This window comes from Leptinotarsa decemlineata, unplaced genomic scaffold, assembly GCF_025532065.1.
Source record: "Leptinotarsa decemlineata unplaced genomic scaffold, Ldec_3_MD MMD2_tig00004307_RagTag_RagTag, whole genome shotgun sequence".
In the NCBI taxonomy this organism is placed as follows: Eukaryota; Metazoa; Arthropoda; class Insecta; order Coleoptera; family Chrysomelidae; genus Leptinotarsa; species Leptinotarsa decemlineata.
In genome coordinates, this window is record NW_027412606.1 from 10,633,717 (window position 1) to 10,658,173 (window position 24,457).

General features: G+C 34.9%; 1 pseudogene; it reads left to right on the forward strand.

Moving 5' to 3' along the window:
* Positions 1–24,074: 24,074 nt before the first annotated feature.
* Positions 24,075–24,194, forward strand: LOC141484046 (5S ribosomal RNA; annotated as a pseudogene).
* The last annotated feature ends 263 nt before the right edge of the window (positions 24,195–24,457 follow it).

A 24,457-nucleotide genomic window follows, 5' to 3' on the forward strand; every position in this document is an offset into this window, starting at 1 on the left:
GTTGTTTGTTATTTCATCCGTTGAAGAATTTGGATTCGTCACTGATGGTTAGCATGTGCGTGTTCTCAGACATTACAGAGACCGTCCTGCTGTAGTCCAATGGCTGGAGTTGTTGGTTCTTTCTTCCTTTGAAGAATTTGTATCCGCTACTGATGGATAGCATGTGCGTGGTCTTCGACGTTACAGAGACCTTAATTGACCCTCAGTATGAAATGAAATGATTCGTATAGATCCATACTGAATCTCAGGCTCTTAAGAGAAAACCTCACACTCCAAGATTTGGTATCCTACTTGGGGGTCACCTTCACGAGGACCCTCAACTGGGAGATTCTCTGGACAGAGTCTGGAAAAGAGCAAACCTGCTAAAAGCACTGAGATGCAAGCTCGGGAGGTGCGACAGTAAAACTCTCCTACACACTTATAAAACGTTCATCAGACCAGTCCTAAACTACAAAGCGATTATATACTATACGCTTCCCCCGAGACTATCCCACCGTATCCTAACAACCGAGAGAGGAATCTTACGCAACATCCACAACCTCGCTTACCGCTATCCGTCTCAAAACTTATATAACCTAGTAAATACTACACCAATCAACCTACGATTTCAGGAACTTTAAGGACGATATGCGACAAGAATATTGGGCAGTAATAACGCCGATGCCATCAACTCGCTGACAACACCTTGGACTCCCCGTGGAGGACCCAGAAGGATACCTAGGAAGAAGCTCCCGTTTCCCCCAGCAAGACTCCTGGGAGCAATGGAAGATCCGCCGGAACAGATTCGGGAAATCCTCGAGGAATACCCACTGGGAATCAAATAGCGGACAGCTACGTTCTGGAAGGAGCTGAAATCGGAAGCTATTTACCCCCGGCCTTACAACTTGTACCCATATTCCAATGACCACTACAACTGACCCCGACCATTCTAACGGAACAACGGAAAAACAAGAAAAACAAGAGGAACACATGACAACATAAGACAATACAATATTAGACATCATTACACAAGACAAAACACACACACAATCCACTAACCTTCAACAGACATAAGCCTATAGCAGGGCCCCACACAAGAAACACTATACCAAATGAATTGAAGGGGTTATATTTTTAGGAGTGAATAATTCATGAATGAATTGTCTGTATTTTCTATAATGTTATCCAATTTGGTACTGAAGAGCCTTAAGGCAAGTGTCTTATGGCGAAACATCGATGTATACCAGTGAGGATGACAGTGTTCCATGTAAGTGCAATTTGTTACCATTCATTCAAAGTAGAACTCCTGTGAATGATATCTGATTTTATTCCATAACGAATGTTTGGAATACAAACTGAGTAGAGAAAATTATTTTCTGTATAATTCAGTGTTCATATAAAAGTATTTGTTTCGAAAGAATTTTTTTCTTTCGTGTAATTTAATGTTTATATGAAAGTAGCTGTTTCAGGAGGACTTTCTTCCAGTTTGTGTCTGAAAGTTACTTCTTTGCATGATCTACACATTCATGTAAAGAGTTACTATTTTCAAATTGATTACTTCCTTCCTTCATTTCTTTGGAAGATTCCCACATCTTTTTTTTGTAAGATGGAGTAGTAGAAAGCCGAACACTTTCTTTCCCACAAACTATAACAAATATTTTGTAATTTATCCAAAAGCTTGAATAAACATTTCTGACTTGACTTGATCCATACTGAGGTATATTGTCCATAAATTGAAGGTAATCCCAACAACAAAAATGATACACGAAGTGTCTAACACAAGCCTTCATTTTCAACTAACTCTAAAACACAAAAACAGTTTGAAATATAAAAAATGACCTCGAATCCGTACAAGTACGCTGCCTTGAAATATAAGAACATATATTACACATACAAATAAATTAACATAGTTTGTAAGGAGTAGTGATCTCCTGATGTTGCTGACTTGGTTAACAAAACGCGCGTCGAGTGACAGATTTTTTTCTGCTGAAAAAAAAAGGGTTTTAGTCGGTTCTCTATTTCAAAATCTTCTTAGTACAAAATTTCACCAACAGCATTGTCGTTTTACTGGAGTAACCTATTTAACGTACACGCAATGGAGAAATCAATATTAATCCGATGCGTAAATGGTTTGCGCTTAAACATAATTATTTGTTGGTAAACAATGAAAGCTGCCGGTTAATAAAAACCTGATCTCTTTTGTTACATTATCTAGGTATCTTCGATAATGATTGTCACTGAATCTGATAGCTCAATATGGGGAATTACGAATTTCGTTTTATCAGATTAGACTTGTCACGGGTAACATATCGACTGTTTACTTCAGGCTTTAATAAAAAAATCGGGAAAATTAACAAAGCAGTCCATCTCATCGAGCTCTGGATTACTGAAAGTTCTGATCTATAAAAAAAATATATACAATCTTTATGGAAAAATCCCATTCGGTTAGAGTGACAAGTCTAGGATTTATGTCATTGATCCAAAAGTGTATATCTGTATACTGAAATCCCGTATATTCAATATGATTATTTATTTAAAAAAGCTATAACGTTTCTATTTTTGGGTCCAAAATTTTACAATGCAATTGCGATACATTTGAAAAAATGACAAATTAAGAAATGTCAAAACTGAAATAAAAAACTATATCCTGAAACACAATGAAACTTTCTATAAAACAACGATAGTACATACACTCACCATTGCTGCTATTCCTGCCCTGTACCAATCATGAAATATCATTCAGAATTTTTGTTAAAATTAATGTGCACACATAGCTGTATCTGTATCTGTAGATTAGGGAGAGTGAGTGTGAGACAATAGCACTTAGGCCACATGTGACCCATTGTACATCCTCCCAAGGAGTTGTCCTCCTAGGTCATCGTCCAACCAGTCCAGGACATGCCTGATAGTTTCATCTTCCTGTTCACACATCCTGCATAGAGGTGTGTCCCCTAGCCACATATTGTGGAGGTGTTTCCTTAGTGACAGTGGCCAGTCAGAAATCCTACTGTTAAGCGTAGATTTTTCCTGGTCATCGCCAGATATTTCTTCGGCGCCAGCTTTCCAGGGTCGCCCAGGGTGATCCTGGCAAGATTGCATCCTTTTATTTCATCCCATCACTTCAGGGATTGATCATGGGTGTGACGTTTGGCTAATTCCGCAATTGTCGAAGTCATCAGGCCACTGAGTCCTAAAATTCTTAGTCCAGTAGCTTCCTTGGCTAAAGAGTCGATAATGCGATCACCTTTACTCCTGTCGTGCCCTTTAACCCACCTCAAGATGATGTTATTATCTACCGAGGCTTTGGCTAAATCTTGGTGGCACTCTAGTACTAGCCCTGAGGTAACACGTTGTCTGTTCATGGCTAATAGGGCTTGTCTGCTATCAGTGCAGATTGTTATATTTTCGCCAGAAAAATTCCTTTCCTGATTATTCATTTCGTGGCGATTGAGATACCAGCCAGTTCTGTTTAGACCACGGTGGTATTTTTTCCTATTCCTAACCCTTAGGCTCAGTGATATGGGGTACCTACACCCCACATCCTGAACCTTCTTTGGCTTTTAAGCCGTCTGTACACACATATGCACACATAAAATACACATGTGTTTGAAGTTATGCTTTACACTACAGTCAGTTACCTTCCTTATTTATTCTTGTAAATTTTTACCCGCCAAATTTTTTAGCATAGTTTATGTACAGTAGTAATAGTTTTTAGAGAAACCCTAAATACAACACACACACAGGCATTTACGTGCGTGTGTGTTCTGACCCATTTTGTAAAAGAAAGAAAATTGTAATAATTTTGTAAATGCAATATTTGAAATAAATACTTGAAATACTTGAAAACATTCGAATATCAAACTTACTGTTGTTCCCCTGACTCTGTTATTTGTGTCGTTGAAATTATCGAATTATAATTTAATTTCAAAATCATTATAATGAAAAAGTATAATAATGAATATACTGATCATTTTCCAAAACTGTAAATCTATATTATGAACTCTCATCCCTATATTTAACAACATCGCAACATATATAATTTCAAGGGCCTTGTTATAAATTTTAAAAGCTTCCTTTATTGTCCATTCTCTTAATCGCCTGGTTGACGAAATTCATCACATCGTACTGGAAACTTCTTAGATTAGGTTTACTTCTAGATAATGTAAAAAAATTGAAAGAGTCTAGTAGATAATAATCAAAGTGCCTGCCTCGTATATCTTCGCAACATTTAAAGTTTAAATAAAACTGTCTGGAGTCATTATTCACATTTGTGTGACCAACTGAATCATTAACGTTCTTCTTATCAAATCAGATGAATCTAATAGTTAAGTTTTATATTAATATATACGAAGTCAATTCGAATGGCATGAATGGCAATAGTCACCGAATGTCAGCAGTTTCTTTGGATGGCATGGGTGGCGTAGCACAATATGAAGTATAATTATTATTTTTATGTGGGAGATTTTATATGGTATTAACTAGTAAATTTATCACGCCCGGTATATTAGTCTTTCATTTAGCTGTTCAGATTGACTCCGTATGGACTATACCAATCTTTTCACATATCCTCCCATAAGAAGAAGTCCTAATAAATTGATGGATGTAGCCGTTACTACGTGGTAGGAGATCATAATGAAAAGAGAAATGAAAATTTCAATGTTTTTTACCACTTTTAATTGTACTGCAGTTTCATCCTGGTAAAAAACATAGAAATTTTTATTTCTCTTTTCATTAGAAGTCTTAATCTTACTTTTCGGGATGTTAGTTTTTATATTGAATTAGAAAACAATGAAAACTTTTAATGAACAGCGATATCTTTCATGAAAAATGAGAAATAAAACTTCCTATGTTTTTATATCACTTGAATATCACTTGTTTTTATATCACTTTAAAAATGTTAAATTCAGAGTTGAAGTTATTGCAAAATAGGTTCTAATTTTAAAAACTGAAATTGATGTATTCTGGATTTTTTTATATATGAGCAGAATGTTGGAAATAATACAATTGCAATATACAGGGCTATTCAAATTCGAGTCTATGCATAGAGATCTCGTGAACGTTAAGAGATACAGAGGAGGTTAAATTATGACAAAGTTACCATGTTTGAAGGTGGTTGACAATGTTTCTTAGCGAATTCCATCAGTTCGGACTTCCATTGTCTGATATGATATAAAATGATCTGAAATCCTTCACGACGTTTCGAAATATTCACAATCGTCTTCACCAGTCATCACCCGAAGACGATTGTGGATACCAACAATCGAAACATCGTGGAGGATTTCGTGTGATTCCGTGTTAAGAATCGCACGTTAAAAGGTAAGACCTCGTTGGTCCTTAGCTCGCACAAGTTTCGAACTCTGAGGGTTGTCGTTCATTGGGGTGCGATAGCTGGTTAACGGAAAAAAAATATTTGAAAATCATATTTTTTTAATCATTTTATATCATATTAGACAAGGATAGTTGCCAATATTCACGGTTATTATTGAATAATACTGAGACATCGATTTACACGATATTCGGAATATGCTGTATTTCCTCTTCTTGCACAAATCCTTATTGGGCTATCAGAATATGATCATGTAGACTTGTGTTTTTATAGTAATTTGTTGGTATAGCAATTTGTTGGTCGGTGATGTTCATATAGTTTGAGCAATTTGATGATCATCAAAAAACAATTATTTTATTTATTAAGGACATGAAAATCGCTCGAATAAAGGCAATTCTTATCCTCTTGAGTAGAGATACCTAAAATATGTGAAAACACAAACCTTTAATACGTCCAGTGAGGTTTTTCCACTTCAACTTCCAGATATTTAGGAAATATATAATTTTATGTACAAGAAAATAATGTACTGGTACTTTTTGAAATTGTTTGATTTCATTTTTATACCGGATTTTTCTAGCATAAATACCTGTCATATTACTTTAATTTAACGATTTTTACAAACTTTGGAGTTGTATACATAGGAATCAAGTATAGTCTAATCCTATATTGAGGATCTCCCTTTTCGAACAGAAATTTGTTCAGATCTCTTTTCTAGTCTTTCCAATTGACTTTCAATAAAACCTAAATATGAGCTATAGATTTTGTATATACTCGGATATGATTTTCAATATATTTGAGGATATTCAATCCAAACCTAGTGCTTTAATAACTTTGAGTTCTTTCACTATATTTTCCACTCTAGTTTCGTGTGCGTTGTGAAGGAAAATTAATAAAACGTCCTACAGCCGAAATAATTGGTTGCAATATTCAATTAACCAGTTCTATTCCTATATCGTAAATTAATTATTGAAACAATGTAGTATTTCTCAAGTCCCCGTTAAAAACTTCTGTTGCGCTTTCAGTTCATTGAATTTTTCGTGTGTTTTATATTCCCATTCATTTACTCGATTATTCGACTTCAATTGGTATTTTCGTTCTTGCTTATTATATAAGAATTCAATAAATCCTAAAGTGGTCCACGTATTTCATTTTATTAGATTATTTTTGATTATTATCTGATTAGAAACCCTTCCAGTGACGACTTTCGCATTCTGAAAATCAGATCGTTTTCTTTCTCCACAACATCTTTCAATTTTTTGTTCAAGGATGTTATGGTGAACATTTCCAACATCTATATATGCTATAATCAAAAAATAATATCAATTTCTAAAACAAATGATTCATAACTAGAAAAATCAGTCGCTTTAAAAAAAATACATTATGAATTCGTATATTAAAATTAATTGTAGAAGTGAAACCCGATTTTGTCGTTATATTTGTAAATTTACTTTCGATAATATCGCCTACAGTCATAATTTTAAGCCTTAAATTATCTTTGTAGTACGGTCAAATTAGACCAAAAATAAAGTAAAGCTACCTAAATTTCCACCAAACTGAAAATCAGTAAGATTGTTTAAAATATGATTGAAAATAAAATTTGAAAGTTACCCATCTTTCCCCTGTATGGAAAAAATGTTGTTCAAGGTCGAAGGTCAAAAAAATTAGTTTTTCGCTATTTTCAGCAAAACAATAGGTTTCATCATAAAAATATTTCGAACAAAAATAGAAGATCATAAAATTATCTACAAAAATTGTATCAATACTTTTTTTCCTACGAGTAACCGTTTTTGAGATATAACGATTCAAAATGTTGTAATCGTCATAGTATGCATGAGTACGCATCTCTGTTAAAATATTTTCTATCGGTCATTGTAACTTACACTTATAATATAAAATGTACATAAGTTATAACTGTAATATCAGGTAAAATGAAACCCAATACCTTAATTTATACACCATTGTAACCTTGAGACATCTGTCCCTGTTCAACTGAAAAAACTATTTTCTTCTTAAAACCATGAAAGTTTATCTACTTTTGCAAAGTGTCAAAATCATGTACTATTTTTACACGCATTGAATGGCTATGATACAACATCTGCATTCCACAGGAGGGGTAAAATAACAAAATTTAGTTCAATGTGATGAAGCTTTTGAAAATAGTAATTCAACCGGACAAGAAATTATCACTAATGGCATTCGCTTTCTTCTTTCTATGTAAGGAGCTCCTAAAAAAACTACTAAAACTAAACAAGTACAATTACCTTGCTTCCTCCAACCTCAGTTGCTGCTCATCAATATCTTTTTCAGGTATATTACCAAGTTCAAGTGTGGCTTGGTTATCAGCTAGACCCTACAGACTAAGGTTGGAAGTTGGTCAACAATTCATTAGAACTAGTCCAAACTTTACTTCCACCTGCGCCGGAAAAACTGCTGAACACAATTTTTTGCAACTGCAAAAAGGGGTGCAGTGCTAAATGTGGTTGCAAAAAAGCCGGACTGTTTTGTTCTTTGGCATGTATACATTGTCAAAGCCGGTCGTGCTCTAATGTTGAATCAATAACAGTGGAGGTTCCGTTTGATTCCAACGAGGTGACATGCGATACATCCCTATTAACGTAGTTTACATGTAATCAGGATAAAGATGAAAAAGAAGAAGAACAAAAAGAAGAAGACGAACAAGAACAAGAAGAATAATTTGAAAGTTACGACTCGGACGATTAAATTTTACTACTTTTTTTTAACTTAAATTGTTTTTACCTTTTCCATCTCGACTGATATCCATTATTTTGCAACAGTTTCAAATTAAACAGAATCACAACTGACTCGTGGAATAGGCATACTGAGGAAACCACGTTAAAAAAAACGCGCTAAGTACACCACCTCATAGGTGGCGTATAAACGTGTGCATATTGTGACTATTACAACTTTTACAACTTTTTCTCAAAAACGGTGACTCGTAGGAGAAAAGTATTGATATATTTTTTGTAGATAATTTTATGATCTACAATTTTTGTCTGTAGTATTTTTATGATAAAACTTACTGTTTTGCTGAAAATCGCGAAAAACTAATTTTTTTGACCTTTGACCTTGCATAATTTTTTTTTCATGCAGGGAGAGTTGGGGAACGTTCAAATTTCATTTTTAATCATATTTTAAACAATCCTACTGATTTTCAGCTTGGTGGTAGTTTAGGTAGCTTCGGATGTCTAAATTGACCGGACTAATGTGAACTTTCTCAAGAAATAAAATCCTGGTCATCATTTCGATTATATTTTCTTTTATTGTAAAATGATATAAAACCTATATGAAATGGGAACAATCATATCGTGATGATGTCACACAATTTAACAGATTGACTAGCTTGAAAATAGAACAGCTAGCACCAGGATAAATAAAAAATTAAAAGGGTCAAAAATTTAAGTTTTCAAGAAGGAAATTAACATGTAGCAAACAATGTGAATCAGTACAAATATTTTTTTTGTCAATTCAAGACCTCTAAAATTGATCAATTTTTCGTAATAACTAGATAGTGGATTTATGTGTCATGACAGGAACTTTGTTATGCTTCCGCACACCGACAAGAAGAATATAAGTCAACTATTTACTTAAAAACTTCTCACCCAACAGAATTCTGAGTTGTTTTTCAGAATACAATTCAAAGTATTTTTTTATTTATCATTTTTAATTGGTTTATAATTAACCATAACCATGTCACATTCTCCAAAGTTTGTATGCGGCACTTTCAGTCGGAGAAGATAACGATAATTGATGTTATAACATTTGTTGAGCAAACATTTGCCATGGCCAACGTTAGAAATCCATCAATTTGGATGACTGTAATCAAAATATCGATTACTTTTCATGATTTTCTTGGAAATGTGAATTCCGGAAAAACCACGAAAAACAGGTACTTATTTATTAATTTCTGCCCATCCTAATAAGTATTCTGCTCATGTGAGAGATGAAAAACAGTCCTATTATCATATTCTTATGGTTTTTTTAATGTATTGAAATGAAAATCCCACGTACGTTATACATGTAATGATTCACGTGATTAGAAATACAAATCACACTTATTTATTTACCCATGGAAAAAATCTATATCGTCGAAATGAGAAAAATACCGAAGAACATTTTTTGAATTCCCGAAATATACGATTTTTTTTGTAATTTACGAGGTGTTAGGGATTGAATGAGGAAAAGTTGAGAACAGAATCACCAAGGTCTTACCTTTTAACGTGCGATTCCTAGCACTAACAATCAAAAATGTATTTTCACAAAAATACAAATACGCTCTTCATAATGACTAATATAGAGTTGAAAATATTTCTCAGTGAACCAGAAAAGTCATAACTTTCCAAAAGAAACAAAAATAGAGGAAGTATGGAATATTATACTCAGAATCTCTCAGAATATCCCAGCTGTGCCGAAATTTCCATATTTGGTGACTTCAATATACACAATATCGAATGGCTCAAATTTTCAAATATCACCGACGAACTAGCAGCGGCCTTACTCACATTATAAATGAGCCAACCAGGATTCCTGGCCGTGATGGAGAATATTCTAGTCTTCTGGATCTATACCTGATAACCAATCCACTCTTTTGACCACAAACTCATTTAAGTGTTGAGTGAATCACCGCTAAATGTTGAGGAACAATCTAAGCCGCACAAACTTTGGCAGTACAGATCAGCTGAATGGGAGGATCTTCAAGACCAATTCCAAAATTTCCCCAGGCTAAATGTTTGTTTCAGCTCTAAAGATCCATAAACATGTGCTTCTGAAGTCACGGAAGTTATGCTGTCATCCATGTTTTCATATATTACTTTTTCATGGAGAAAGCCGTAAACCAGCACATCTTCAAATATTTGGAAGGATTCAACATCTTGAGCGATAATCAATATGGCTTTCGGTAACAAAGATCAACAGGCGACCTTCTATCGTATGTCACCCATATTTGGAAAACGCTATCGAGAAACAAGGAGAGTCAAGAGCTGTTGGGCTTGATATTCCTGAGGCCTTTGACCGTGTGTGGCATGCGGGTTTGCTGGCTAAACTTCGATGATATGGCTTGTCAGATCATTTTTGTGTATGGCTCTTCAGCTTTCTGAAATAATGTTCCCTGCAAGTGGCCGCCGATGGATATCTCCCGAATACTCTCACCATCAACGCTGGTGTTCCCCAGAGATCCATATTGTCTCAAATTCCTCTTTTTATTGTATATCAACGACTTATTGAAAAAAACCAAGAATCCAATATATTGCTTTGCTGACGACAGCACAAGACATCGGCTACGGAGGCACATCTTCACCGGCAGCAGGAGGTTGCATATCTTAATGACGATCTTAAAGTGATTTCGAGTTGGGGTGAAAGGTGAAAAGGTTTAATGCCACAAAAACCCAGGCATCGGTTTTCTTCAAGAAGATGAATGTCTCCGAACCAGATGTAATAATGTCAGAACAGACAATTCCGCTTTCTGCTTCGATAGGTTTGTTGGAAGTCAAAATGGACACCAATATGTCATGACACGATCATTTCGCTGGAATTGCAAAGGCTGCTTCTCAGAAGCTTGGAACACTGTTCCGAACCAGAAAACTATACACACCTCAGCAACTTTTGATGCTTTATAAAGCTTAGATCAGATCTCCTTTGGAGTATCGTTCGGATGTATGGAGCTCTGCCTCCAAACATCCGAAACATCTGGATTCCATCCAGAAAAGAGCCATCCGCCTGATTGGAGACGCGGACATCATTTGCAACCTTGATAGTCTGGAACATCGAAGAAAAGTTGGTGGCTTGTATCTCTTCTATAGATATTTCCACGGGAAGTGTTCAAGTGACTTGGCACATTAGATTCCACCAAGAGCGGTACATATCAGAAATACGCGACGGACTGTGGTTGCTCATTGTTTTGAGGTTCAACTCAATACACCTCGGACTTCACTTTAAGAACTGTTCCATCTGGAAAACTGCGTTGATGTGGAATAAACTTCCTGATGAGCGAATATATTTGTTTTCGAAGTAAATACTGGAGCGACAATTCTATTAATAATGAATACATAAAAAATGTTACTTTATGGCAAATATATATGAGCAAATATCCAACTAATTTCTTCATGTTTTCCTTAGTTTTGCGTTGAAATTTTGTCCAAGAAGCGTGTGACAGCAAAGTTCGTTCCAAAATTGCAAAATTTTAACCAAAAGATACCTAAGTGTAAAAATTATAAAAACGCCTGCTATGAAAAACAGTACCTGGTTTATTGATCTAATCATATGAATATGCCGTATGAAATGAAATCATGAGAATTTTGCCAAAATCTATCACCGGGTTGAGACACATGTTTAAAAAAGCATATGAAGGAGTTTTTTTACAATCGTTGATTGATTATTTATTATACCAAAAAATCAAACGATATGGATAAAACATTTTCAATTTTTGATTTTTGGTTGAACTAGGGACATCTATCTGTACCTGTTACGATGATAAAACTCCGTATTTGAATATTTCATGTGTTTCTCATTTCAATGGCTGGTTCACCTTTCCTTTGAAGTGTACAGTTTGTTATACAGGATCAGTCAAAAAATCATGAATTTGGAAGTTTCTCATCAAATAACAAACGCACTGTATGAGATATTGGACTGAAACTTGGTATATGAGGGTTTGAAATATGCCCAAATCGAATGAACTATCCACTTTTCCAATAAAGAATACCCAATGGCCGATCTCGAATTTTGACCCATTGAGCAGGTCATAGTATGCCTTGAATATAAGAAAAATTCATATCTATCGACATCTTCGAATAGAGCTCGTCGAGGACTATAATTTGAATTTGTATTTTTCAAAATCGGTTAATTGGTTCCAAAATAACAGGGTGTTGCGGTTTAAAATCGCACAAACTGCATGTATTTTGATTTGGAAACTTCGAATATTGAAAATATAATTGTGCTCTTACTTACTTTTCCTGAAATCTGTTTCAGTTCATCAGAAGTTATGTTTTTTTCCCATTCAAATATTGAAGACTGACGATTTAGTAGCTAGTTCATAAATTCAAATAGAAACTGAAAGACTTGAAATTTTAATGGAATTACTGAACTCTAATAACTTCTTAGAGTTATGACCATACATTAACTTCTGTGAATTATGGCCATATAGTATTTCAGTGAGGCTCACCAATAATATTAAACGGGAATGACTTCAACAACTCAGCATAAAAAAACGATTTGAACAAACAAACAAAATGTTATACCATATATTTATGTTTAGTTGCTTTCACCCTTATACATTTAAAAGCATTCAGAGCTACTCTCGTAATTATCTGCTGTACTATATTTCTTTTTTGTTTAACTAATACTTGGCTCCTATAAACCCGCAGCTGAAAGTTCGAGCAAAACATTGTATCCATTAGAATTTTGAATTATGTACTTCAGTACTTTCATTTTTCTGTTAACCAGCTGTCGTAACCTCCTACAAATGACATCTCTCAAAAATCTAAACTTGTGCGAGCTGAGAACTAACAAGGTCTTTCCTTTTAACGTGTGATTCCTAACAAGTCCATTTTAGGAACGGTGGCAAGCAAATTTAATGTATTGAAAAGTTTCCTCATATTCTGGTGAAGGGTGAAAATAACTACGTCGAATGATAGGAGAACTAGCAATTATCAATCGTAAATAAATGAGTCCATTCAACTTGCGAATTTGTTGTAGAGGAATCGATCGAATTCAATTTATATTCTCTAAAAAAATGAAAAGATTTGCTTTCCAGAGACCTTACGGTGACTATGTAAATTTCTGGATAGTTTGTTAGACTATACTATTATAATATAAATCAATCAGGTACAATTTTAATTAATGTAAAAAAATAATTGGCGCTCCGGGGCGACTTTATTGATTCCAGTGGCGCATTTCCTTTTTCAGCTGCAGGAAAACCCGGAAAAACCTGCAGCACCACATCATCTGAAGATCTTGATCTAACAATGTCCTCTTTCTTATAAAACAAAATGTAGGGTGTCTCCAGAGGCTCCAATAAATTCAATGCATCGCCAGAACACTTCGTGACACGACTATCGTCAAACTTAAACCAGTTAGATATAGATTCAGAAGACTGCATATTCTCCATTATGGTCAGGAATCCTGGTTGGTTCATCTATTATCTGAGTAAGTCCGCTGCTTATTGCAAAAGCCTCAGCTTCGCGACTTTGGTCATCGTTAATATTTGAAAATTTAAGCTATTCGATATTGTGGACATTGAAGTCACGGAATATGAAAATTTCGGCACTGGTATGATTGATTTGCAAAAAGTTAATGATGTTTGCAAGTGAAGAGAATAGGGCCCTATATTGTGTGGTCGATAAACGCAGCATATCGATTTAGTGATGTTCCGTGATATTATTTTGAACCACATAGCATCAAAGTTTTGGGGTTCCATCATTTCCTCTCGTTGATAGGAGAGATGCTTCTGATAAAAAAAGATATTCCAAAGTTACGTCTAAATCGGGATTGAAAATCATAGGTGGGATATAGAAAATTGATGGAGTTTGTTGAAGCACTGAATTTGGTTTCTGTGAGTGCAAGAATATGTGAGGACTATTTGCAGATGCAGATGTTGGTGCACTAAGTTTATATTTGAGTTGAGTCCTCTGGTGCCTCTTAGCAACTGAAAGTTATCATACTATTTTTCTGTGGACTGATGTTAGGAAGACCCTGTTTAGTGTCAGAAATAGTGGTTTTCGAATAACTCCTGCAGGATGATGCCCCCGAATCAGCCCCCTCTCAGAGATCCGATTGGGGAGCTATTGTACCTATCATAGAAGCGCCATCATGCAATTTTTCAGCTATAGATCCTGATATTTTTATAGTCTAAAAATATAGATACGTTTACACTTGATTTTCGCTATACAAAATATTTTTGGAATACAACAATTCTAGAACCACAGGTATCAAAAACATGAAGTCAGAATGTTTGCTTAAATCGATGCTGAAGTTTTGTTGCCAAGTGTGAATACATATTTAATTAAATTCAAACTACTCATCTCATCGATGACAATACGTAATGACATTCATTCGCTTATTTCATCGAATCCCAGCCATGGGAATCTTGTTTAAATTCAAAGGAGTATATTTTAAGGAGATATTGTTTTTTGGGAAAGATAGATTTTGACTTTCTACTCCTCTATATTTATACAACAAATGCGGGAATCTTCCAAAGAAAGGAAGGAAACAGTTAATTTCAAAAAAACAACTCTATATAAAGGTCTTGCAAAGAAATAAGTTTCAGACACGAAAAAAGAGATCTCTCGAAACAGCTACTTTCATATAAACATTGAAATGCACGAAAGAAAAATACTTTCGAAACAAATTCTTTTATATGAACACTGAATTATACAACAAACACATTTATCTGTTCAGTTTGTATTTCAAACCTTCGTTATGGAATTGAATCAGATATCATTCACATGATTGCTACACAATATACTGATTAATGGAAACACCAGAGATTTTTTTGAACAGAAAGCAGTAAAATTTCACTTACATGGAACACTGTCATCCTCACTGGCGGACATCCGATGTTTCGGCGTATGACAGTTGCCTTATCGCATCTTCAGCTTCAAATCTGTATAACATTATAAGAAGAAGCATCCAATTCATTTATAATGATAAGAGTCTAGTCGCCAACAGAAAATTTCAATCACTTGTGCCCAATATCAAGAAGGCCATATACAAGTTGTAGTAAATTTTCTATTAGTAACTGTACCTACTGTTTCCCTTGCTATTTATAAAAATGTCAATATGCATTATTAAAATCGACGTCGAACTTCTGGCTGTTTTTAATTACTTTTCGAGTGTACTGTTTTATCCGATTGTTTTAGTAAATTGTGAATAACGCGGCAACACCATAAATTTCGATGTCACAATAAAATAGGAAAATATTTACATTTTTTCGGAATATACGTCTTGATCAATGAAAACTTTTTTTTGTATTGGGGTTAGGAAAGGCGCTGTTGGATTTCTATGCACTAATCCAGTATATATTGAAAATTCACGTCTAGGTATAAATGTCGGTTCAAGCGTTATGTGCATGAAAAAACATCCGAAACAGTATTATTCATTGAACACAATTCGCCTAATATTTTCAAATTAAAAAAAATCTGTCCATTACTTCCTTCAGACAAAAAGCTTTAACTGACACTTCTCCAACACTCCCGACATCTACCGTAGAATAGGCGATATAAGCTTAGCTAAGAATAGTTGCAATAATCCGCTACTAGACGGCACGATTTCTCATCTGGTCTCCATCTAATGAATTGAGTATGAATAAGCCTTATTCCAATATTCAAACTTATTACTTATTATTACTCCATTAATTCGTAAGATATCCTTTATTTTATACCTTAATAGTTGAAATCGATCATAGTCTGATAGACAAGTGAATGTGGATTTTATGATTGAAACTCAAACTCATCAAAACTATTTGTTAATTAAATCTACAAAAATGAACTTTCAACGTTCAAGCCAGTCTCGAATATACCTACACAGTAGGTTAAATGGACTGACGCCTATCAGAAAACAACTACTCCCCTGGCTAATACCACGAAGGGCGTTGGATTATATCCGACAGGCGTCAGTGCAGGAATCTTCACAGAAAATTTCCTGCATATGCAAAAAGCCTTTTTCCTGAAAATAGTACAGCGAACGTGTCACGAGAGGCAGCACTAGTAGAAGGGACAAACATAAACTATTCACATGTAAAACAGTGTTATTTACGTAATATTAATTTATTATTTAAAAATATGAATCTGATATAAAAAAATTATTTTGTGCTAGTATAATGTCAACAAAGCATTGCTGTTTTGCGAATTGTAGGTCGGATAATCGATATCCGGAAGAAAACGTGTTTTGTATACCATTTATAAAACCTCATATTAATGAGGTTAGATGTAAGAAATGGATATATGCATCGACAAGAGTGGATTTAACAGTGCAAAAAATAAATGAATATTCATATGTATGCTCTAAATATGAAATGAATAGTAAATTTTTCATAGTTAATTACCATTATCTAGATTTGATTCATATTTCACTGGGAAATAAATCTGAAATTCATAATTATTTTAAATTTCTTTCATTACCTACAATTTGAATCTACCGCTACCCTTTTACTAGAGTGTGTATATTAACCTGTCTATTAATTCACATTTTTCCGGTTACTTTCAAATTACGGCATGCAAGCCAACGTTTTAATGTTACAACATTGTTATCGTTTACAGTTGCAAATTTTAGTTTTGCCCCAGGAACATTTTCTTCTGTTAAAAACATTATTTTTTAATTGTATTTTACCATATGTTTATATGAGGATTAGGCAGTGTTTGTCCCTACCGAACTACTAGCGCTACTAGTGAATGATTTTTCGTACTTCAGGAAAAAGGTTAATTGGCAAGCATAGCCCACTGACTAATAAGGAACTTTTGTTAATTGAAATAATAAACCGTAGTCATGGACATTCATATATATATTCGTTTCGTATTCATTGTAATATTCATTTGTGCCACAGAGTGCTCCAAAATATTATAATGCATAGTGCAAGTGATCTCCCAGGCAAGGCTGCTTGTCAAATTGGTCACTCTCAACAGAAAACTCCTGTTTTCAAACTAGATAGATAAAAACTGATGGCGGCGTCTGAGGCGCATATTGATATCTATTATCGTTTCTCAGTATAAATCTGTTTAAAATCTGTTTTTCCGTTAACCAGCTGTTGCACCCCTACGAACGACAATCTTCAGAAGTCAAAACTGCGAGCTAAGGATTAACGAGGTCTTACCTTTCAACATGTGATTCCTAAGACGGGTTGGTCGATAGCAAGTGAGAGTCAGTCATTCAGTCTGGAGCTTGAACCACCGACCAACTCGGCTACCGACCGAAAATGTACATTTTCCTATCAAAAATTTCTTGTTTCTATGAAAACATTCAGGGAATCAGGAATTTCCACCCCAAGGGATTCAAAGATTGTATTGAATTTCGTCAGTTTTGAAGTTGAAAACCTGAAGGTTTGGGTGAATAAAAAAGTATTGTGAATGTTTGACTTGGTTTGTCAATGTGACAAACCAAGATCTACGCGGGCGAAGCCGCGGTCAACAGCTAGTAATTTATATTTTTACTTTAAAAATACAGTAACTAAAAAAATATGCCAACTGCACTAAGTAATGAATAAATTCAACAATCGAATTATGTTTCCTATAAAGAAATTCGCAAAACTAACACAACCATTAATAGCTCATAGCTACAGGGAGCAATGAAGCGCAAACAGGATTAAAACCCAATGACGAAATCAAAACATCTAAGGAATGGTTCTTTTCAAATAGATTAGTTTTGAACATGGAGAAGACAACGTGCATAAGATTTAGTCACTCAAATAATAAACTCGACCACAGCTTGTTGCTGAAATCTAACGGCAGATCTATCACACAATCACCTTCTACGAAGCTCCTTGGGCTGCATGTGAATGAACATACCATACCCATATGAATGGAGTATGCAAAAAACTAGCTCTAAAGTGTTATCTCCTGTACCAACTCAGGAAGACCGGCGAAAAATCTGTATTGATGATATTTTTGCACACTTTTAGTCAGTAATGCCATATGGAATCATAGTATGGGGAATATCACAGGAGGCCGATATGGTATTCAAACTCCAAAAAAGGGCAGTTAGAAATACCGTTGGAGTGGCCTGGAGAGAAAGCTATAAGAATATATTTGTACAGCTGAAAATCCTGACTTTCCATTCTTTGTATATCATGCATATACTGATATATGCCAAAACAGAGCTGGCCCTATTCGGAGCGCTGGGAAACAGTAGATATCACACAAGAAATGCAGCAATCCTGGAAGTGCCGAATCACCGTCTCCGAAAATCAGAACGTTGCCCAAAATACATGGCAATAACATTGTTTAATCATCTACCAAACTGCTACAAAGATATTTCCTTGAATAAATTCAAAATAGTGGTCAAAAATATCTTATTAAAAAAAGCGTACTACTCTATATGTGAGTATTTGGGAGACACATATTTTAACTGATTTTATATTTTATGTATGCATGCATATTTTCACAATTTATATTTTATCAAACCACTTACGCCGATGACACGGCTCTTCTCTCATCTTCCATGGGTCGGGAGCTCGGCGTCGTCTACATGCAACGTGCATTGGACGACCTCGAGCGCTGGTACCTCGATTGGAAAATCCGAGTAAACCCGGAAAAGACTCAGGCGATAACCATGGGAAGATTACTATCTTCTCCGGCCAGAAAAGTGAGAATCTCTGGAAGGGAGATTGACTGGCAAGCGCGGGTAAAGTACCTCGGCCTTCTGATAGACCGTAGGCTCACTTGGAACCCGCACATTATGTACGTCAAATCTAAGATCGAGGGTCGGATAGCCAGTCTGTACCCTCTGATCAATAGAAAATCAAAGATGAGTTTAAAAAACAAAATTACGATCTATAACACGATGTTCAAGCCTGTCATCATGTACGCTTCAGGCGTCTGGGGAAAAGCGGCTCCGTCCAACATTTCCATTTTGGAAAGGTTGCAAAATAAGTTAATTAGGATGATTGTGAATGCTCCTTGGTTCGTGCGGAATGAAGCCATCCGCAGAGATTTGCAGCTGCCTTCCATTCGGCAGTCCATTCAGTCGAGGAATGAGAGAGTTTTCGAAAAAACGGAAACTCATGAAAACCCGTTAGTTAGGGAAGCCACAGATTATGCTGTAGACGACCCCTCCCGATATAGAAGGCACTCTGTCGAATGAGGCCCTCATGTCCCCCGTTAACGGATGAATAACTTTTTCATCCATCCCACCCCAGCCAGGTAGGGGTATCCCGTGAAGGGCGGCACTGATGTCTAAGGACTTCATGCCGTCACCAATTCAGTCATGAACCCATTGGTCCCTCTCAAGACCAACAATCAGCCAAAAGGGTAGGGGAGCTGGTCTCCAAACCTGGATGAAATCACGATGACATTCTGGTATCAAACCACTTGTCTTTATTGCTTTTAGTTTTTCTGTATAATATGTAATCTGTAATCTGTTTATAATCGAAAATTCGCGTGGACAAACTGTTCCTGACACCTGACTTGTTCTGTATTATGTAAGAAATAGTAATAAGAACCAATTACGAATAATTAACCACCAATACTATTATATTGTGTCCTTTTACATGCTTTCATGCACTTAGTTACATCAATAACTATATTAATTATATTGACTACAATTTGTGTGAAATGCTTTCAATATTAATTTTATGTTATAAACATTTTTTTAAAATGATATTGTACCATACTGACTTGTTCTATATTATGCTAGACATAATCCAAAGAACCAATAAACTATTATTATAAATGACGTCTGCCCTCACACGACTGCCCGCATTCGGGTCACGTTCTCAGCGATGGCGCTTGATTGTTTAGAACGCCTCTCCACCTCCACACATCGTCTCCCGTCGCGTCGTCTTACAGTAGACGCGCAAATGGCTTACTGCGTTGCATCAATTTAATCATATCGTGATAACTTTTAAACGATTCGTCCAAATAACTTAGTGCGAGAGACAAAGTTCATCTGTATTAAGTAGTATCAATTTTAATAAGAATTTGACAGATATTCTAAAATGTGCATTGTAAAAAATGTATCCAATTTAATTGAATGTATGGCTCAGTATTTTGCATATAGTAGCTACCACATGAGAGGTAGATATATGCTATCGCGGACTTTTATTTAGAACTATTTAAGATAAACAATCTTACGGTGCATTATCTTTATGTAATAGCTCTCAGGGAGCAAGAATTTTTTCGACTTACCTAATACTCATCGTTATATTGTGACCAAAATTACACAAAATCTTTGTAAATTGTAGTCTATATGTTGTTGTAAAGCTTCATCTAAATCCGTTCAGTCTTTTAGGCACGAAAGAGCCACAAACATACATCTATCCATCCTCATAAAATTTCACATTTATAATATCAGTATAGATTTTCAACAAAAAACTAATCGTGGGAATCGTTTCAGTGATAAATCCTAATAGACGCTATAATGTTTCCAATCAGTTGAACAAACACAATATCAACAACATTAAACAAACTAATGGCGTATCCCCCTAAAATGAGGTGACTTCGTTTATGAGTAGATATAAAGTTCTTTTAATCAAAGCCTCGTGGCAGCAATTCCTGCCAATAAGGCAGCTAGCCATTGCCAATCTGCAGAAGTTATTTTGTTTGCAGAACATGATGAACAATGAATATCCTTGGCCAGTCATTCTCGCCCCTTGAGTGAAAGCTAACAGAAAGATTGATTATAGGGTTTCTCTCCGACAAGACAGATTTACGATTTTATCGGTGTTTTTTTTTGTAATTTTCAATTCAGTTTTAAAAAATGATAATGGTAAATGTCATTTCGTCACCTTGCTCATTTATTATCTGATGCACAGCAAAAAAATTCGTAATATATATTCAATGCAAGATAAACACAGTGGCGAGAAAAAATTACATATGTGAAATATGTTGAATAGTCATGCTGAGTGAAAGTTTCAATGTTTATTCACCATTTTGATCACATGTATGTATATAACATGTATATAACAGAGATTCGGTAAATAAACGTAGGCATCACAGAAGCAACATTTTCGAAAAAATGTTCCTTGTGCGTGATATTGCTAAATTCTAAACTATAACTAAACTAAAAAATATGTATGTGAGAATATTCTTCACAATGAATATAGATATAAACTGTTAACTGTAATGAATTTAATAAAATACAATGAATAGATAAAAACTGATGAAAATAAATTAGCATAATGAATTGAAAAACTATTTACATAATATGAAACACATAAGGACATGATGGGATTGAAATTAAGTACTTTTTATTAAGTTCATCCTACAGGGGGTTTTGTTCTCACTTATAGAAGTCATATTGTATTTTACTAAGTTAGACATCACAAATAATTTTTTTCTTTTAAAAAGTGTGCTGATTAATAATTTGATGAAACAGAGTTCGATCAGAATTTCTGAGCCAATTTTTCACTTCTTTCTTGAATTTGGATTTATTGTGTTTATTAATAAGTTGTATTTTTTCCGGTACTATGCTTCAGATCTCTGGGCCAAGATGATTACAGTGTCTTTGACCTACCAATTTTTGAAGCTAAAAATGTATTTTCTTTTCTAGGGGTATTATACATGTTTCCACTGGTTGTGTCAACTGAGCGTCGCTTGTTTTCAGTTTTACTGGAGTTTTATCCCAACAACAAACCGTTATTTTCAACACTTCGACACGTGTTTCGATCACCAAGTGATCATCTTCAAGAGGAAGTTTAAACATGACAAAAATAATAGGAAAAATAATACATAGCCGAACAGAGGTCGGGAAGTGGAAGGGGGTGAGTTTTTAAGGATAAAAAACGGTTTACCGCAATGAGCCTTTTTCTCGTGTCACGAGAGGCAGCACTAGTAGAAGGGACAAACATAAATTATTCACATGTAAAACAGTGTTATTTACGTAATATTAATTTATTATTTAAAAATATAAATCTGATATAAAAAATTATTTTGTGCTAGTATAATGCCAACAAAGCATTGCTGTTTTGCGAATTGTAGGTACCTACGTCGGAAAATCGATACCTATCCGGAAGAAAACATGTTTTTCATCCCATTTATAAAACCTCATATTAATGAGGTTAGATGTAAGAAATGTAGACATGCTTCGAGGAGAGTGTATTTGACAGTGCAAAAAATAAATAAAAATTCATATGTATGCTCTAAACATGAAATGAATAGTGGATTATTGATTAGAATGAGATACCTATAACCTCAATCGTTTATTGAATATATTTATTTATTATATTTAATGGAATTTATTGTATGTAAACAACCTCTCACTTCATATCAATTTATCGCCAAATGTAAATATCTTCGAAAACTGAAGTACCAATGAATCTTTCAAACTTCAGAAGTTTATTCTGAATGCCTTTCATTTTCTATACCGTTCATTTATATTCCTCGGAGTATAGTGAATTTACATGCAACGGCCATACCACAGTATTTCTGTATACAGTAGTTTCACTCAGCGTCGGTCCCTTTGATGTCGGTGTCCAGGAGTTTCATTTTTTATAATGATGACGTATTTGACACTAATGACATTTCTCCCTACTACAATCTCAACCAAAGCGTGTATACACTGCTCAACATAACAACTATTCATATAAACTGCTCAAAAAAAAAACAGTCTATGAAAACCATGTTGGGCACCTGAGAAAATTGTACAAATGATAATTTTGCATTTGTGTAATATTGAAGTAACCCAGATCATTTGGGCAATGATGAACTAAGTTTCAAGTAGATTTTAAAAATTCATGGAATCGGCAGATGTTCATATTCGAATGTGACAAAATATATTTTCATTTCAACAAGAAAAAAGACAAGATAAAGAACGTGTTTTGTTATTCATGAACCATGGTACGAATCCATGCGAAATTTCTTTGTAGTGACTTTTGGGGCCAAATATAGCATATTCATTTATTGATTGGAGAATTCAAGATGGCGGACGAGTTTGCCGATTCGATTATATTAAGGACCAATTATTAAAAATATTCCTAATCGAATTCATCACTCAAGATTAAGGAATCTGTAGAGCCTATTCTTTCTGAATTATGTAGTTACTATTCAGGACTTGAAGAAGTAAAAAAGTAATTAAGTATGTAGTGTTCAATCATACAAAAATAATTTTTTTGTATGTATGTACTAACTATAAATGTATGTGAGAGTTTTCGGAGTCGGAAGTTATGAATTATTTACACTGTAAGATAATAGGTTGTTTTGCTGCTTCCAGCTTTTATCCAAGTAAAAATTGATAATAAAATCACTGACAAGTCCAAATGCATTTTGACTATACCATTATATATGTTTTCCGACAGAAAACAACTACTTCTTTAGCTAATAACTCGACATATATTGACAAATGTTGATATTTGAATCTATACAAGTCTAGATGTCTAATCAACCCCGAAAAGTTGCTGCGTAGATTAAAAACAGTTATTCTAAATGAAACATGTCCTATTAGTCAGCAACTTCTTATATAATGTAAATTTGACTATCAAAAATACCTTACGACTGTTAACCTTTCGGAATCCAAGTCGCCTCAGACATAATTGCAAAGATTCTCACTTTGAAGAAACAACTTTGCAAGAGCTCTCTAGGACAAATAGTGGGACTTCGCCTGATTCGAACAAGGAACCAACTGCGAACCGTTTTGAAGTTTTCCTCATCAGTGCAGACCATGCTATCACGGTTGTATACACACAGGGACTCGTTATTCCTCCTAGAGAGCTCTTGCACAGTACCATGGTTCATGAATAACAAAACTCGTTCTTCATCTTGTCTTTTTTCTTGTTGAAATTAAAGTATATTTTGTCACATCCGATCCCATGAATTTTTAAAATCTACTTGAAACATAGTTCATCATTGTCGAAATGATCTGGGTTACTTGAATATTACACAAATGCAAAATTATCATTTGTACAATTTTCTTAGGTACCCAACATGGTTTTCATCGACTGTATTTTTTTGAGCAGTTTATATGAATATTTGTTATGTTGAGCAGTGTTTAAACGCTTTGATTGCGTGCCTGTCTTGAACTCGTCGTTTGCGCAGACCTGAGACTGCAACTCCTGGGTCTGCGTGTAGAAAATTCAAACCAAAAATCACCCGAAGTGGGATTACTGTATATAGTATACTGTGGCCATACCACGTTGAAAAATGCCAGTTCTCGTCCGATCACTGAAGCCAAGCAACGTCGGGCGCGGTTAGTACTTGGATGGGTGACCGCTTGGGAACACCGCGTGTCGTTGTTTTTTTTATCTCAGAAGTCTCCAAATTTTCATTATTTCAGTGATGATAACAACTGATCTTTATTTTACTTTTGGAGTCTAGCTTCACCCAGTCCAGGGAAAATGAGTTCACCTTGAATCTTTTTTTTTTATTGCCACAACTATTAATTTCATTGTACACTGAAATTGTACTTATGACCTTTGTATTCTTTGCCCTGGGATTTGAAGAGATTCTCCATTGTTTTATCCAAAATGCTTGACCTGAGAAGTGAGACTGGCCTAAATCT